Source organism: Mustela nivalis (genome assembly GCF_964662115.1).
Source record: "Mustela nivalis genome assembly, chromosome: 13".
Lineage (NCBI taxonomy): Eukaryota > Metazoa > Chordata > Mammalia > Carnivora > Mustelidae > Mustela > Mustela nivalis.
Genome location: NC_139032.1, coordinates 38275055 through 38293027, shown reverse-complemented (window position 1 = coordinate 38293027; position 17973 = coordinate 38275055). Strand labels below are relative to the sequence as shown.

The following is a 17973-nucleotide window of genomic DNA, read 5'->3' as shown; positions in this document are numbered from 1 at the left end:
CTGCTGCTGGGCTTAGGGTTTCTTTCTTGTTCTTTCTCCAGCTCCTTTAGGTGTAGGGTTAGGTTGTCTACCTGAGACCTTTCTTGTTTCTTGAGAAAGGCTTGTACCACTATATATTTTCCTCTCCGGACTGCCTTTGTTGTGTCCCACAGATATTGAACTGTTGTAGTTTCATTATCATTTGTTTCCATGATTTTTTTCAATTCTTCTTTAATTTCCCGGTTGACCCATTCATTCTTTAGAAAGATGCTGTTTAGTCTCCATGTATTTGGGTTCTTTCCAAACTTCCTTTTGTGTTTGAGTTCTAGCTTTAGAGCATTGTGGTCTGAAAATATGCAGGGATGATCCCAATCTTTTGATACCGGTTGAGTCCTGATTTAGGACTGAGGATGTGATCTATTCTGGAGAACGTTCCATGTGCACTAGAGAAGAATGTGTATTCTGTTGCTTTGGAAAGAAATATTCTGAATATATCTGTGATGTCGGTCTGGTCCAGTGTGTCGTTTAAGGCCTTTATTTCCTTGCTGATCTTTTGCTTGGATGATCTCTCCATTTCAGTGAGGGGAGTGTTAAAGTCCCCTACTATTTTTGTATTATTGTTGATGTGTTTTTTTTTTTATTTTGTTATTAATTGGTTTATATAGTTGGCTGATCTCTCGTTGGTGGCATAGATATTTAAAATTGTTAAATCTTCTTGTTGGACAGATCCTTTGAGTATGATATAGTGTCCTTCCTCATCTCTTATAGTCTTTGGCTTAAAATCTAATTGATCTGATATAAGGATTGCCACTCCTGCTTTCTTTTGATGTCCACTAGCATGGTAAATTCTTTTCCACCCTATCACTTTAAATCTGGAGGTGTCTTCGGGCTTAAAATGAGTTTCTTGGAGGCAACATATAGATGGGTTTTGTTTTTTTATCCATTCTGATACCCTGTGTCTTTTGACAGGGGCATTTAGCCCATTAACATTCAGGGTAACTATTGAGAGATGTGTATTTAGTGCCATTGTATTGCCTGTAAGGTGACTGTTACTGTATATGGTCTCTGTTCATTTCTGATCTACCACTTGTAGGCTCTCTCTTTGCTTAGAGGACCCCTTTCAATATTTCCTGTAGAGCTGGTTTGGTGTTTGCAAATTCTTTCAGTTTTTGTTTGTCCTGGAAGCTTTTAATCTCTCCTTCTATTTTCAGTGATAGCCGAGCTGGATATAGTATTCTTGGCTGCATGTTTTTCTCGTTTAGTGCTCTAAAAATATCATGCCAGCTCTTTCTGGCCTGCCAGGTCTCTGTGGATAAGTCAGCTGCCAATCTAATATTTTTACCATTGTATGTTACAGACCTCTTTTCCCGGGCTGCTTTCAGGATTTTTTCTTTGTCACTGAGACTTGTAAATTTTACTATTAGGTGACAGGGTGTGGGCCTAATCTTATTGATTTTGAGGGGCGTTCTCTGAACCTCCTGAATTTTGATGCTCGTTCCCTTTGCCATATTGGGGAAATTCTCCCCAACAATTCTCTCCAGTATACCTTCTCCTCCCCTCTCTCTTTCTTCTTCTTCTGGAATCCCAATTATTCTAATGTTGTTTCATCTTATGGTGTCACTTATCTCTCGAATTCTCCCCTCGTGGTCCAGTAGCTGTTTGTCCCTCTTTTGCTCAGCTTCTTTATTCTCTATCATTTGGTCTTCTATATCACTAATTCTTTCTTCTGCCTCATTTATCCTAGCAGTGAGAGACTCCATTTTTGATTGCACCTCATTAATACCTTTTTTGATTTCAACTTGGTTAAATTTTAGTTCTTTTATTTCTCCAGAAAGGGCTTTTATATCTCTCGAGAGGGTCTCTCTAATATCTTACATGCCTTTTTCGAGCCCGGCTAGAACCTTGAGAGTTGTCATTCTGAACTCTAGATCTGACATATTACCAATGTCTGTATTGATTAGGTCCCTAGCCTTCGGTACTGCCTCTTGTTCTTTTTTTTGTGTTGAATTTTTCCGTCTTGTCATTTTGTCCAGATAAGAGTATATGAAGGAGCAAGTAAAATACTAAAAGGGTGGCAACAACCCCAGGAAAATATGCTTTAACCAAATTAGAAGAGATCCCAAATCGTGAGGGGGGAGAAAGGGCATAAAAAGAGGTTCAAAAAGGAAGAGAGAAAAAAAAGAAAAAGAGAAAAACGAAAAGAATTAAAAAAATAGAAAACAAATAAGAAAAATATAAAGAAGAAAATATATATATATATTAGATAAGCTAGTTAAAAATCGTTAAAAAAGTAAAACGGTAAAATTTTAAAAAAAATTTAACCAGAAGGGTAGAAAAAAACAAAAAATGAAAAAGAAAAAAATTAATTTACCTGCAAGACTAAAAAAAATCACAGGGAGAAAGCCATGAGTTCCGTGCTTTGCTTTCTCCTTTTCTGGAATTCTGCTGCTCTCCTTGGTATTGAAACCGTACTCCTTGGTAGGTGAACTTGGCCTTGGCTGGATTTCTTGTTGATCTTCTGGGGGAGGGGCCTGTTGTAGTGATTCTCAAGTGTCTTTGCCCCAGGCGGAATTGCACCACCCTTATCAGGGGCCGGGGCGAGTAATCCGCTCAGGTTTGCTTTCAGATGCTTTTGTTCCCTGAGTGCTTTCCGTAGAGTTCTGGAGGACGGGGAATACAAATGGCGGCCTCCTGGTCTCTGGCCTGGAGGAGCCGAGAGCCCAGGGCCCCACTCCTCAGTGCGCCCTCAGAGAACAGCGCCCAGTTACTCCCATCTGCCTGACTTCCTGCCGCGCTCCGAGTTCACCGAGCCTGCGACAGGTTCAAGGTAACACCGAGCTATGAGCTTACTGTCGGCTCTGTCTCTGTAGCCGGCTTTCCCGTTCCAATACCTGCAAGCTCTGCAACACTCAGACACCCCCGATCCTTCTGTGACCCTGCGGGACCTGAGGCCATGCTGACCCCGCGTGGGCTTCGCCCCGGTTTAGCCTCTGGAGCGATGTCCCTCAGCGGAACAGACTTTTAAAAGTCCTGATTTTGTGCTCCTTTGCTCCGCCACTTGCTGGGAGCCAGCCCCTCCCCCCGGGGTCTATGTTCCCGTTGCTTTGGATTCACTTCTCCACCGGTCCTACCTTTCAGAAAGTGGTTGTTTTTCTCTTTCCAGAATTGCTGTTCTTCTTCTCTTCTATCTGCTGATGGATTTTCAGGTGTTTGCAATCTTTAGATAAGCTATCTAGCTGATTTCCGTCTAGCTGAAGTAGTCTCAGCCTGCTACTTCTCCGCCATCTTGACTCCTCCTCTGATCATGATAAGTTTCTTCTGGAAACACAAATAACAAAGATACAAGATCATCTGAGGATACACATGTGGGATGCCTGGGTGGCTTAGTCATTAAGCATCTGCCTTTGGCTCAGGTCATTGACCCAGGGTCCTGGGATTGAGCCTGCATCAGGGTCCCTGCATGGCAGGAAGCTTGCTTCTTCCTCTCCCACCCCCCCTGCCTGTGTTCCCTCTCTAGCTGTGTCTCTGTCAAATAAATGAATAATATCTTTAAAAAAAAAAAAAGAAAAGCCCCGGGATGCCTGGATGGCTCAGTTGGTTAGGCGGCTGCCTTCAGCTCAGGTCATGATCCCAGCATCCTGTGATCGAGTCCCACATCAAGCTCCTTGCTCGGCAGGGAGCCTGCTTCTCCCTCTGCCTCTGCCTGCCACTCTGTCTGCCTATGCTTGCTCTCTCAGTCTCCCTCTCTCTAAGAAATAAATAAATAAAATCTTTAAAAAATTAAAAAAATATATAAAAAGACAGATGCATAAAGTATTTATTTACATATATATCCCAATTTATTTAAAAATACATTCTTATATATTCTTGAGACATGAAATATATAGATAACATGGTGTTTACATATAGTAAGTAAAACTAGAAAATGTTCTAAATTACTTCACTTTCCTTAGTTTTGAAAAATTATAAATTGAACAACAATAACATGAATACTCATGAAACCTCCAGGGGCTTTTGTAATTCAATAGGTTAGGCTAAACTATTAAATAAATTCAAAAAGAAGCAAAAGATTCTGGTAAATTATGAGGAGAGGAAAGTTTTTAAAATTTATTTTACATGTCACTGCTCCTACTGGTTTTAGGTTCTTGAATTGTCTACTTTAAAAAATAAACCTTGCTATTTTCTTTTTCTGTAAAGTACTTAGATATAGTAAAAAGAAAATTTAGAAGGGAGTATGAAGCAATCTACATCTTAGACCATTAGCAACCTTAGCACTGACTTCTTTCAGTGATACCAACTCAGGCTACAGAACTGTGACATGAGAGAGATTTATATGTGAGACATTATAGTTTGTTTTTAGATATAAACAATTCCTATAGTAATGGCATAAAAATGGATAACTCTTTATTGTAATTTACTCCAGCACAATATTGTGACACTTTCTTCCAGACTGGGTGTAAATAACTGTTTTAAATTCCAAAGGATGGGTGCCTGGGAGGCTCAGATGGTTAAGCATCTGGCTTTGGCTCAGGTCATAATCCAGGGTCCTGGGGTCAAGTCCCACATCAGGCTCCCTGCTCAGGGCCTGCTTCTTCCTCTCCTTCTGCCACTCCCTCAGCTTGTGCTCTTTTATTCTCTCTGTAAATAAATAAAATCTAAAAATAAAATAAAATAAAATAAAATAAATAAAATTCCAAAGACTCCAAATGACAGTTCTTCTCTAAATCCTCCATGTTTTCCTAAAGTAAATAAAAACCATGCTTACTTCTTGCATCTTAGATAATTATTTCACACATATAATACACTGGTCATAAACCTGACAAGCAGAGCAAATTCTTAAGCTATTAAATGAAAACATTCTTTATGTTTTGGTTACCATAACAGTCCTAGATAAATATTTCTTCCAGTTCTTCCTTCTTCTTTTGTCCTTTAACTAAAAGACAGGATAATTCTTCATTCTAGTAGGATTTCCACTAAATCATACTATGAAATACAAAGGCAGCAAGAAACTTATAAATATCAATTCATAATTTTTGTATTTTCTTTGTTATTTACCACTGTCCATGGATACTATACTTCATTTATTAAAGACATCTATCTTTTAATAACACATTAACACATTTAAAGTATGTAATGAGAGGTTTGGTTTAATCCATAAATATACTCTCAGGAAACCTTGTTAATTAGAACATTGGGAAATGGTATTTCCCTAAGACTACTGAGAATGTGATTTTAAATGGAGGGTGACAAATATCCAAATACGTGGTACTGAAAGCTCTCAATAAAAATTAATCTTTTAAAGATTAATATGTCAATAGAAGAAAGGTGTTATTTAAATCAAAGCTCTTTAACTAGAAAGCAAAGTTTCAGGCAACAAGTTTAAGGTTGAATTCCTAGAGTAACATTTGTGTGTGTGTGTGTTTTTTTTTTTAATTTGTTTGTTTGGTTTGGTTTGGTTTTTTAGTTTAGTTTAGCTTTGTTTTTGTCTAATTCTGTCACTGGATTCAACTGTATGGGCTTTAAATTGACTTTTAGAGTTTCATTGCATGATAAAATTTTTTCAAAAATTTCAAGAAAACTCTACTGAAAATTTCATATTCAGTGTAGAATTGGATTTGGTAGCAGATGTGAAAGTGTGATCTGAGATTGGAACAATACTGAATTAAATATGTTGTCTAGAAAGGTGGGAATAAATACTGTTTGTCTTCAAAGTAATTGACTGGTTTCTAAGCTTTCCAGATGAACTGTTGTCAGGTAGAGCAAATTGGTATGTGGGGATATTAGATGATTATTATTATTATTATTATTATTATGTTAGGACAGGGAAAAATCTGGAGAGAGGGTGGGAGGGAGGGAGGGAAGGAAGGAAGGGAGGAAAGAAGGAATTAAGGAAGGAAGGAAGATGAATAAATGTTGGGAAAATCACTAAAGGTATTCTAATAATCTATTCCTTAGTAACTTCAGCAACAAAAGGTTTAAAATCAGTACTAGTAGAGCCTAGATCATTTAAAAGTGGAGTAAATCCACGTTTTACTATTTCCATCATTAATTCAAAATTAGCACTAATTTATTTATGGTTTATTTACAGCTTGCTGAGTCCACAAAATGAATGGGCTTGAAACAACCAGATGTGCTATTCTCTAGAATAATCTCAAAGAAGAAAATTCAAAATACATCCACATTTTTAAAAACATTTTATTTACTTATTTGAGAGAGAGAGTGAAAGCATGAGCAGAGGGGAGGTACAGTCGGGGAGAGAGGAAGTATACTCCCTGCTCTGCAGGGAGCCCTATGCAGGACTTAATCCCAAGGACATGAGGTCCTGTCTTGAGCTGAAGCAAATGCTTAACCAACTGAGCCAACCAGGCACACTGTTTAAAATTTCTTATTTCAGAGTCTTAGCTATTATGAGAAGTTTAAACATGATTTAAAAATCTGATAACTTTATTGTTTTTATTTAACTCTATACACACTGAGAATTTTAAGGATAACCCCTAACAACCATTTCTCTTTCTATAAGGATCAGCAATTTAACCTCAATGAGAATAATATATTAATACTAATTGTCTTTGCTAAGCAATGTTATAATAGAAATTATTTTTTTAAATTTACAGCTATTATGTAGGTCATGCAACAAGAAGATAGTATTTGTCTATGAAAACAAAATTTAGCTTAATATTAGCAAATAAAATCCAAAAAAATAAAGTAAGAATTATTTGCCCAAGTCAGATTTATCCAAAGAATGTGCAAGGATAGTTCAACTTTCAAAAAATCAGTTAATATAATCATATTGACAAACTAAAAAGGAACAAAAAATATGAGCATATTAATAAATGTAGGAAAAAAAAGATGAAATCCAAACTCCATTCATGGTAAGCTTTCAGTGAACCAGGAATAGAAAGAAACTTTCTCAATTTATAGAGACTATCTACAAAAATCCTACAGTTAATATTTACGTGATGGTGAGAAACTCAAATCATTTCAACTAATATCAAGTACAAGGTAAGGATATTATCTCTCATTACTTCTATTCAACATCATTCTGGAAGTCCTTGATAATGCAGTGAGGTTTAAAAAAAAGGGGGGGAGGGGGAGGCAAATAGACAGGGAAGACAGAAAGAAAGCTTCTTTGGTTTGCAGGACGAAGCCTGGGTGGCTTAGTTGATTAAGTGAAGGCCTTGGACTCATGTCATGATCCTGGAGGCCCAAGATTGAGTCCCAGTAGGGCTCTCTGCTCAGGAGGGAATCTGCTTCTCTCTCTGACCATCCCACCTCTCATACTCTCTCTCTCTCTCTCTCTCTCTCTCATTCTTTCTCTCTCAAAAAAATAAACAAATTTATTTTTATTTTTTTATTTTTTATAAACATATATTTTTATCCCCAGGGGTACAGTCTGTGAATCACCTGATCTACACACTTCACAACATATACAGCACATACCCTCCCCAATGTCCATAACCTAACCCCCTCTCCCAAGCCCCCTCCCCCCAGCAACCCTCAGTTTGTTTTGTGAGATTAAGAGTCACTTATGGTTTGTCTCCCTCCCAATCCCATCTTGTTTCATTTATTCTTCTCCTACCCACTTAAACCCCCCTAAAGATACAAATGTAGTGATCTGAAGGTGCACATGCACCTGAATGTTTATAGCAGCAATGTCCACAATAGCCAAACTATGGAAAGAACCTAGATGTCCAACAACAGATGAATGGATCAAGAAGATGTGGTATATATACACAATGGAATACTATGCAGCCATCAAAAGAAATGAAATCTTGCCATTTGCGACAACGTGGATGGAACTAGAGTGTGTCATGCTTAGCGAAATAAGTCAAGCTGAGAAAGACAACTATCATATGATCTCCCTGATATGAGGAAGTGGTGATGAAACAAAAAAAATTTTTTTTAGAGAAGACAATATCTTGGGATGCCTGGGTGGCTCAGTGGTTTAAGCCTCTGCCTTCAGCTCAGGTCATGATCTCAGGGTCCTGGAATTGAGCCCCACATCGGACTCTCTGCTCGGCAGGGAGCCTGCTTCCCCCTCTCTCTCTGCCTGCCTCTCTGCCTACTTGTGGTCTCTCTCTGTCTATCAAATAAATAAATAAAAATCTTTAAAAAAAAGAAGACAATATCTTTGTCATATTTGTTTGCAAGAGTCTACAAAAAGAAATGAATTTTCTTGGTGAGAGGAACTGAATAGACACTGTGCCAAAAAAGACACATGGATGGCAAACAGACAATACAAAGAAGCAGTCCCTAGTCATCAGGGAAATTCAAATCAAAATTACAATGAGATACCACCTCACACCTGTTAGAATGGCTATTATCTAAAAGACAGTATATAATATGTTTTGGCAAGGATGTGGAGAAAATGAATTCTTTTACACTGTTGATAATGATGTAAATTGGTACAGCCACTATGGAAAACAGGATGGAGTTTTCTCAAAAAATTAAAAAAAGAGATACCAGGGGCGCCTGGGTGGCTCAGTGGATTAAGCCTCTGCCTTCGGCTCAGGTCATGATCTCAGTGTCCTGGGATCGAGCCCCGCATCGGGCTCTTTGCTCAGCGGGAGCCTGCTTCTCTCTTTCTCTCTCTCTGCCTGACTCTCCGCCTACTTGTGATTTCTCTCTCTGTCAAATAAATAAAAAAAATAAAATCTTAAAAAAAAAAAAAGAGATACCATATGATCTCATAATTTCCACTACTGGGCATTTACTCAAAGAAAACGACAACACTAATTCAAAAAGATATATGAACCCCTATGTTTACTGCAGCATTATTTATCATAGCCAAGATATGGAAGTAACCCAACTCTCCATAAGTAGATGAATGGATAAAGAAGATGTGATACACACACACACACACACACACACACACACACACACACAATGGAATATGATTCAGCCATAAAAAGAATATCTTGCCATGCCTGATAACATAAATGGACTTAGAGGGTATTATGTTAAGTGAAAAAAGTCATATGATTTCACCACTTCTACATGGAATCTAGAAAGCAAAACAAATGAATGAACAAACAAAAAGCAGAAACTGACCAAAATACAGAAAACTAACTGATGGCTTTCAGAGGGGAGGGAATAAGTCACAGAAATAAGTACAGCATAGGGTTTATACTTGATGGTATTGTAATACCATTTGTAGGATGATAAATAGTAGCTACTTGTGGTGAGTGAGTATAAGGCATAGATTTGTTGAATCTCTATGTTGTACATCTAAAACTAATGTAATAGTGTGTGTTAACTATAGTTCAATTAAAAATGAAACAAAACAACAATTAAAAAAGTCCCAAACAAACAAAAAGTCACAGCATATATCATAATAAATAACACACTGTTTGATTAAAAGATATTTTGTAATTACAAAAACATTCTGCTTCATTATATTTACTTTCCTTTTTTATATTATATATAATCTCATTTTTCTGTAATCCATTTTTCTTAATATTTACTTCACCACTGATACTTTTTAAGTTAAGCTCAGATTGAACACTGATATGTTTTAAATGCCCATTTTAATAACCACATTTATCAAATATAATTATCCTATGTATAATTATAGACCTATGGAATATAACTGAAAAGAGTAATTGGTATAACTAAAATAAATCAAACTGAAATATATTCTTGATCTTTTTAAAATTTTATGGCACATATTTTACTTTGTTTCTATATTCTTAAGTTGAATAAATTTTAATTAATTTTATTGTGGTTTAATTGATATATAACATATTAGTTTCATATATACCTAATATTCATGTATATTCATATATACATACATGCCTTAGAAAGTACCTTATATGTGAATTTTTTGTCTTTCCTAGTTGGTAAATTTGTGTTTATTTTCACCTAAACTACCCATTCATGTCTCTGTGTGTATGTATGGGATATCTATGCAGTGTTTTTTGTTGGTTACAAAAAGCCCAAAGTACAGATATGCATAAATTTCAAATGACATTTGAATGGACGGATGGAGATTAAGGCATCAGTTATGATTTCAATTTTATGTTGAATTTTTATTTAAAAATGAACAACTATAAGAAAGAAATCCCATATGTTATCACTTCTGTGCGGAATATAATAAAATCAACTTTAAAAGAATAACATGAAGGTTGCGAGGGCCTTAGGATTGGGAAAAATGGACAGATGTTGTAATCGGGCACCTGGCTGGCTCAGTCAGTAGAGCAGGCAAATCCTGATCTCAGGATTGTGAGTTTGAGCTCCAACATGGAGAGATGGCTTAAAAAGAAATTCTAAAGCAGAAAGAAAGAAGAACAAAAAGATGAAAGAAAGAAAAGAATGAGAGAAAGAAAGAAAGAAAGAAAGAAAGAAAGAAAGAAAGATGGCTTAAAAAGAAATTCTAAAGCAGAAAGAAAGAAGAACAAAAAGATGAAAGAAAGAAAAGAATGAGAGAAAGAAAGAAAGAAAGAAAGAAAGAAAGAAAGAAAGAAAGAAAGAAAGAAAGAAAGAAAGAAAGAAAAGAAACTTTCAGTTATAAAATGAATAAGTTCTGGAGATCTTATGTACAACATAGTGACTACAGTATATTATCTTGTAAAATTGAAAGCTATCATGAGAGTGGAGATTTAATGCTCTCATTGTAACAAACAGTGGTATTACAAGAGGTAAAATGTTTGATTACTAACCTTATTCTTTTAGACATGTCACAACACATACATGTATACAACCATCACATTGTACTTTAACCTTATACAAGGTTTTTTTTAAATTTTTTTATTTTTTATAAACATATATTTTTATCCCCAGGGGTACAGGTCTGTGAATCACCAGGTTTACACACTTCACAGCACTCACCAAAGCACATACCCTCCCCAATGTCCATAATCCCACCCCCTTCTCCCAAACCCCCTCCCCCCAGCAACCCTCAGTTTGTTTTGTGAGATTAAGAGTCACTTATGGTTTGTCTCCCTCCCAATCCCATCTTGTTTCATTGATTCTTCTCCTACCCACTTAAGCCCCCATGTTGCATCACCACTTCCTCATATCAGGGAGATCATATGATAGTTGTCTTTCTCTGCTTGACTTATTTCACTAAGCATGATACGCTCTAGTTCCATCCATGTTGTCGCAAATGGCAAATTTCATTTCTTTTGATGGCTGCATAGTATTCCATTGTGTATATATACCACATCTTCTTGATCCATTCATCTGTTGATGGACATCTAGGTTCTTTCCATAGTTTGGCTATTGTGGACATTGCTGCTATAAACATTCGGGTGCACATGCCCCTTTGGATCACTACGTTTGTATCTTTAGGGTAAATGCCCAGTGGGTCATAGGGCAGTTCTATTTTCAACATTTTGAGAAACCTCCATGCTGTTTTCCAGAGTGGTTGCACCAGCTTGCGTTCCCACCAACAGTGTAGGAGGGTTCCCCTTTCTCCACATCCTCGCCAGCATATGTTATTTCCTGACTTGTGGATTTTAGCCATTCTGACTGGTGTGAGGTGATATCTCATTGTGGTTTTGATTTGTATTTCCCTGATGCCGAGTGATATGGAGCACTTGAACAGACATTTCTGCAAAGAAGACATCCAGATGCCTTATACAAGGTTTTATGTCAACTGTAAGAAAATAAGCCTGAGAAATAAATGTTAAAAATAATAAAATAGAAGCACAACTTGAGAGTTCCTTATAGTGATGAAAGTGTTGTTTTCTGTTTTGTCTGTAGTGATAGATACACAAACTACATATGTAATAAAGTTGTAAAGACCTACATACACACAAGCTTAAATGGAGTTACATAAAATAGGACAATACTGAGTAAGATTGATGGATTTTAACAATTTCAAGTTCTCTGAATGTGATATATATTAGCTCTGCAAGAGGTCATCATTGGAGGAATCTGAATAAAGGATACACAGGGTTGTTTTGCATTGTTACAATTGCATGTAAATATACAATCATTGATTATGTGTAGTTAAATAAAAGAACACAATCATTGATTATGTGTAGTTAAGTAAAAGAACACAAACCACACAAAAAAAGACAAAATAAGGATGTTTTCTCAACAAATATAAGTTAAAAAAATTATCACCAGAACATTAGTACAGGAAATATTAAGTATGAGGAGTAGGGTAACAGATGGAAATATAGAACTACACAAGGAACAAAGAGCACCAAAAATGGTAAATATGTATGTGCAATTTATATTACATGCAAGTTACATTCCAGAAGCATATTACTACTTTCTTCACCTCTCTTCTTTGACCTATATGAAATAATTTTTTTTTGTTTTTATCTTAAGGATATAAAATTATAATTTGGAGTTTGAAGAAAGAACCTTTATTAAAACCATGGCTCTACCACTCACTAGCCATAAGACCTTCGCAAATAGTATTTGCAAAATATCCTTTTTCAATCTGATATTATTAGCTGTGAAGAATAGGTAATATATGTCAAAACAGCTAGTGCCTCAAATTCACAATGCTTAATCTTAAATATTGCCTTACTTTCTTTCTCTGTATCAGATTTTGTTTTCCTAAACTTGCCCCCCCACAATCCTATTATTACTGAATTGTCAAACATTTTAATTAAAACAACCACCCCCCCAAAACCTTATTTAAATTGTCACCCAGTTCCCTAACCCTAACTAACATTTAGATGAGGTTCTCCATCTTATCTCTCATGGTTTAAGTAAAAGACTTTTGAGTTGATAGTATATATGTATCAATGATGATTATTTTATTTTATTTATTTGACAGAGAGGGCACAAGAAGGCAGAGGGAGAGAGAGAAGCAGGCTCCCCACCAAGCAAGGAGCCCAATGTGGGACTCGATCCCAGGATGCATGACCTGAGATTAAGGCAGCTGCTTAACCAACTGAGCCACCCAGGTGTCCCACAATGATAATTTTTTGAAGCATCTGTATAATATTTTTGTTTGTTGACTTGGATGTTTGTTTCTTTGTTATCACCCATTTAGAACCACTGATATTGTTGTATTGGGAAGATAGGTCCTTCACTATGGATTAGGGAAAAAGTGTCAACAATTTTAAATTTCCGCAAACATTTCATTCTTTAAAGCCCTGAAAGTAGGAGGATTAGGAGACCAGAAATATTTAGACTTTATCTTCACAGATTACCAAGGACAATTTGCTGCTGCTACTGGCTGCATTGTCCATAGCACTAGAGAATTTTTGAGTTAGGTAGAAAATACACTACTGAGATTATAAATGATCATTTTGGTGATGCTTTTATCCAGGTCAGATTAAGATATACACAAACATTAATTTTATAATTCTGTTACATAATTTCCTGAACATTTGAAAATCTGAGTATACAATGTTTAATAAATATTGACTTTATGTCATATGCCATGCTTGGCATTGTTAAATAACTTATGTAATGTATGCTCCTAACCCTCAAGGAGACAAGATTTGTCTGTTTATATCCTGCCGATTTCTTCTATGGAATACATTTCCATTTAAGGCTCTATTAAATTTAAGCAATTTTTATTAAGCTGTTAGTGTACTCAGAACCCTCTTCTCAACATCAAATTAAATAGTAAAAGAGAACTGGCTGGTACAGCTAATAGTGAAAAGGGGGATATACTTACTAGAATTGTATGTTCATGGAGGTTATCATGAAAACTAAACTATATCAAAGATACACTATTTATTGACTAGTTATGTGTCAAGATAGAAAATGCTAGTATGAATTCATTGAAATTCAAATAGTTAAACACGTTTAGTGGGTTTTTTTTTTTAATTTCTTTTCAGTGTACCAGAATTCATTGTTTATATACCACAGCCAGTGTTTCATGCAATACATGTCCTCCCTAATTCTCATCACCAGGCTCATCCAACCTCCCAACCCACACCCCGTATAAACCCTCAGATTGTTTTTCAGAGTCCATAGTCTCTCATGGTTTATCTCCTCTTCCAATTTTCCCCTACTCCCTTCTCCTCTCCATCTCCCCATGTCTTCCTTGTTATTTCTTAAGCTCCACAAATAAGTGAAACCATATGATAATTGACTCTCTCTGCTTGACTTATTTCACTCAGCATAATCTCTTCCAGTCCCATCCATGTTGCTACAAAAGTTGGGTATTCATCCTTTCTGCTTTTTTAAATTTTTTATTTTTTATAAACATATATTTTTATCCTCAGGGGTACAGGTCTGTGAATCGCCAGGTTTACACACTTCACAGCACTCACCAAAACACATACCCTCCCCAATGTTCATAACCCCACCCCCCTTCTCCCAACCTCCCTCCCCCCAGCAACCCTCAGTTTGTTTTGTGAGATTAAGAGTCACTTATGGTTTGTCTCCCTCCCAATCCCATCTTGTTTCATTGGTTCTTCTCCTACCCACTTAAGCCCCCATGTTGCATCACCACTTCCTCATATCAGGGAGATCATATGATAGTTGTCTTTCTCTGCTTGACTTATTTCGCTAAGCATGATACCCTCTAGTTCCATCCATGTTCTTGCAAATAGCAAGATTTCATTTCTTTTGATGGCTGCATAGTATTCCATTGTGTATATATACCATCTCTTCTTGGTCCATTCATCTGTTGATGGACATCTAGGTTCTTTCCATAGTTTGGCTATTGTGGACATTGCTGCTATAAACATTTGGGTGCACATGCCCCTTTGGATCACTACGTTTGTATCTTTAGGGTAAATGCCCAGTAGTGTAATTGCTGGGTCATAGGGCAGTTCTATTTTCAACATTTTGAGAAACCTCCATGCTGTTTTCCAGAGTGGTTGCACCAGCTTGCATTCCCACCAACAGTTTAGGAGGGTTCCCCTTTCTCCGCATCCTCGCCAGCATATGTCATTTCCTGACTTGTGGATTTTAGCCATTCTGACTGGTGTGAGGTGATATCTCATTGTGGTTTTGATTTGTATTTCCCTGATGCCAAGTGATATGGAGCATTTTTTCATGTGTCTGTTGGTCATCTGGATGTCTTCTTTGCAGAAATGTCTGTTCATGTCCTCTGCCCATTTGTTGATTGGATTATTGGTTCTTTGGGTGTTCATCCTTTCTAATGGAGGCATAATACTCCATAGTGTATATGGACCACATCTTTCTTATCCACTCGTCCACTGAAGGGCATTTTGGTTCTTTCCACAGTTTGGTGACCCTGGCCATTGCTGCTATGAACAGAGATGGCCCTTCTTTTCACTACCTCTGTATCTTTGGGGTAAATACCCAGTAGTGCAATTGCAGGGTCATAGGGAAGCTCTATTTTTTAATTTCTTAAGGAATCTCCACACTGTTTTCCAAAGTGGTTGCACCAATTTCCATTCCCACCAACAGGGTAAGAGGGTTCCCCTTTCGCCACATCCTCTCCACACATGCAGTTTACTGTCTTGTTAATTTTGGCTATTCTAACTGGTGTAAGGTGGTATCTCAATGTGGTTTTAATTTTAATCTCCCTGATGGCTAATGGTGATGATCATTTTTTTTTCATGTGTCTGTTAGCCATTTGTATGTATTCTTTGGAGAAGTGTCTGTTCATGTCTTCTGACCATTTTTTTGACATGATTGTCTGTTTTGTTGTGTTGAGTTTTAGGAGTTCTTAATAGATCCAGGATATCAGCCTTTTGCCTGTAGTGTCATTTGCAAATATCTTCTCCCATTCTGTGGGTTGCCTCTTTGTTTTGTTGACTGTTTCCTTTGTTGTACAGAAGCTTTTGATCTGGATGAAGTCCCAAAAGTTCATTTTCACTTTTGTTTCCTTTGCCTTTGGAGCCATATCTTGAAAGAAGTTGCTGAGGCTGATATCAAAGAGGTTACTGCCTATGTTCTCCTCTAGGATTCTGATGAATTCCTGCCTCACGTTGAGGTCTTTTATCCACTTCGAATTTATGTTTGTGTATGGAGTAAGAGAACTGTCGAGTTACATTCTTGTATACATAGCTGTCCAATTTTCCCAGCACCATTTATTGAAGAGACTGTCTTTTTCCCACTGTAATTTTTTCCTGCTTTGTCGAAGATTATTTGACCATAGAGTTGAGGATCTGTATCTGGGCTCTCTACTCTGTTCCACTGGTCTATGTATCTGTTTTTATGCCAGTACCATGCTGTCTTGGTCGTCACAGCTTTGTAGTAAAGCTTGAAATCAGGCAATGTGATGTCTCCATTTTTGTTTTTCTTTTTCAATAAACCCATTTAGTTTTAGTTCGTGCTAATTTTTTACCCCCCTCTACCAACTTATAACTCCTCAGTTAATTCATAATAAAATAAAATAAACACAAATTAAAAAAAAATGTTACTGTGATTTATTTAACAGCACTTCTTGAAAACTTGAAGCTATTAAAGCCAAAACTCAGAGTTTATTAAAATGAACAGTGGAATTCCATACCACTTTTAGATCTATTGACTCAGCCCAGGAGTGGCAAAGGAATCTATTTCTTTGGGGGGGGTGAATAGGAAAAGGATATGCAGTCCTATTGTATATTTATTTTCCCCTTTCTTTTAAATACAGCATTTAAAAAATTATTTTTATTAACAAATAATGTATTATTTACCCCAGGGGTACAGGTCTGTGAATCATCAGGCTTACACCTTTCATAGCACTTGCTATAGCACATACCCTCCCCAATGACTATAACCCAAACACCCTTTGCCTACATTCCCAACCCCCAGCAACCCTCAGTTTTTTTGTTTTTGTTTTCTTTTTCTGAGATTAAAAGTCTCTTATGGTTTTCTTCCTCCCAATCCCATCTTGTTTAATTTCTTCCTTCCCTACCCCCCAAACCCCCTACCATGCCTCTCAAATTCCTCATATTGGAGAGATAATATGATAATTGTCTTTCTCTGATTGACTTATTTTGCTCAGCATAATACCCTCTAGTCCCATCCATGTCATTGCAAATGGCAAGATTTCATTTCTTTCGATGGCTGCATAATATTCCATTGTATATGTATACCACATCTTCTTTATCCATTCATCTGGTTGATGGACATCTTGGCTATTGTGGACATTGCTGCTATAAACATTCGGTGCACATGACCCTTTGGATCACTACATTTGTATCTTTAGGATAAACACCCAGTAGTGCAGTTCCTGGGTCATAGGTACTTCTATTTTCAACATTTTGAGGAAGCTCCATCCTATTTTCCAGAGTGGCTGTACCATCATGCATTCCCACCAATAGTGTAGGAGGGTTCCCCTTTTTCCACATCCTTGCCAACATCTGTCATTTCCTGCATTATTAATTTTAGCCATTATGACTGGTGTGAGGTGGTATCTCATTGTGGTTTTGAATTGTATTTCCCTGATGCCGAGTGATATGAAGCACTTTTTCATGTGTCTGTTGGTCATCTGGATATCTTCTTTGTAGACATGTCTGTTCATGTCTTCTACCATTTTCTTGATTGGAGTATTTGTTCTTTGTGTGTTGAGTTTGATTAAGTTTTTTTTATAGATTTAGATACTAGCACTTTATCCGATATGTCATTTGTGAATATCATCTCCCATTCTGTCAGTTGTCTTTTAGTTTTGTTAACTATTTCCTTTCCTGGGCAAAAGCTTTTTATCTTGATGAATTTCCAATGGTTCATTTTTGCCCTTGCATCCTTTGCCTTTGGCGATGTTTCTAGGAAGGAGTTGCTGTGGCTAAGCTCGAATAGGTTGCTACCTTTGTCCTCCTCAAGAATTTTGATGGATTCTTGTCTCGCATTTTCACACTGGGGTCTTTCATCCATTTTGAGTCTATTTTTGTGTGTGGTGTAAGGAAATGGTCCAGTTTCATTCTTCTGCTGTGCAATTTTCCCAACACCATTTCTTGAAGAGACTTTTTCTGATGGACATTCCTGACTTCTACATCAAAGATTAGTTGACCATAGAGTTGAGGGTCCATTTCTGGGCTCTCTATTCTGTCCCATTGATCTTTGTGTCTGTTTTTGTTCCAAAACATAATGTTTTGGTGATTATAACTTTGTAATAGAGCTTGAAGTCTGGAATTGTGATGCGACCAACTTTGGCTTTCTTTTTCAATATTCCTCTGG

The 17973-nt window shown here is 36.8% G+C and overlaps 1 pseudogene across 1 annotated transcript in view; it reads right to left on the bottom strand.

Moving 5' to 3' along the window:
- The window catches only part of LOC309847210 (ubiquitin-like domain-containing CTD phosphatase 1 pseudogene), a 31135-nt pseudogene extending 13465 nt beyond the window's left edge, over positions 1–17670 (bottom strand). Inside the window, exon 1 of the transcript in view lies at positions 17604–17670. The product of the transcript in view is annotated as a ubiquitin-like domain-containing CTD phosphatase 1 pseudogene (transcript). The remainder of the gene's footprint in view (positions 1–17603) is intronic.
- Positions 17671–17973: the final 303 nt, after the last annotated feature.